Source organism: Naegleria gruberi (assembly GCF_000004985.1).
Source record: "Naegleria gruberi genomic scaffold NAEGRscaffold_25, whole genome shotgun sequence".
NCBI lineage: Eukaryota > Heterolobosea > Eutetramitea > Acrasida > Naegleriidae > Naegleria > Naegleria gruberi.
Window position 1 is genome coordinate 416,708 of NW_003163302.1, and position 1,584 is coordinate 418,291.

Genomic DNA, 1,584 nt, shown 5'->3' on the forward strand with positions numbered 1-1,584 from the left:
TCCCCTTACATTCACAATGAAATTACGCTATTTACGAACAAGATTCAATATGTTCTTTAAACTATGTACGAATAGAGTGTTTGTTGTGGAATTTTGTTATTCCATTATTATATTTAGTTTTACAATTGGATGTTTACAAAACGAGATTTTATTTTTGACTTATGTAAAACGTAAATTAAAAACTATTCGAATCGAGACTACCTTTCTCATTAAGAATCCAAAAACGTGATTTTAAATTTATCAAAACAAAATGCTAGAACACATCGCCAGGTATTTGGTGGCTTTCTTTGTGGGCTTGCAATACTGTGCACTCACGTAGTCCAATTCAAAGAAGCGGTTTCCAATATTGAAAGTATTGAATTGGCCCAATCTGAAGTTTCTATTGGTGAACAGGTTTCAAGTATTGTTGTTTCAAGTGAGCTGTCTCATAATAACGAATTAGTTTTGGTTTCGTCTCAGGAATTATCCGACATGTTTGGCAAAAAGATGAATTGTCATTGGATTAAGCAACATTTTATTTTGGATATTGTGGGGAGTTGGTAGAGATTTGGTGGAAAGATATTGGCGTTTCAAATCTTCATCCGAAAATGAAAATTCGAAACTTCCCAATAAGGAAGGCTCAATAGAATTCGAGTTCCAATAATTGTTACTCAAAATTATGGATCTGGATGTTATGATATTCAAACATTACTCAATGAACTCAACTCTAAATGCACAAAATACAGTTTCGAATTGGTGGCCGAATCTGAGACTAATCCTCCCTACCTAATTCGATGATTCCACTCTCTACATTGTTAATGCAAAATTTTCTGAAAGTATTAACAGACCGAAAATGTACATTTGTGCTCATACTAAAAATATGCTAGAATTGAAAAGTTTACAACCATTGGAACAATATCTTTAATCACAATTTATTCACAATAGATTATAATATAATCAATATTGTAAAAAATTAATAAAAAAATAATTGGATTTTTATAAATTTCCTTTTTAGTCAATTTGTTCTATTTTAAAAAACTTTGAAAAATCAAAAAATTTCAAAAAAAAATGCAATCATTTCAATCTTCACCACCATCCGAACCTCTTCCCTCCTGCTCTTCAACCACTTGCCAATCCTGCAGAAAACTCCACAGAAAATGTGATAAACTTCTTCCGTCCTGTTCCTACTGCACAAAAAGAGGCTACGTTTGTTGTTATGAAAAAACCAGAGATGAACAATCGGTTGTAATCCGAAAAAAGAATGAAAACCCTTCGTTAAATTATCATCTCCATCATGACAATGATACAACTCTTGTAAATAATAGTAATCATCATAATAATAATAATAATTTAGTATCATCTGGATTTGATAGTAGTAGTAATAATATGATGATGGTGATGAATAATAGTAATAATAATTTTAATGTAAATAATAATAAGCAAAATAGGTATAGATCGGTTCCTTATCAATCGACTGCTGGTTCTTCGTTGATATTTTCCTCTCAAAGAAATGAAAACAATTCTATGAATTATTCAATGATGATGAATGATTATCAACAGCAGCAGCAATCAGCAGCTTTTGTAAATATTGCAAATATGTTTAAT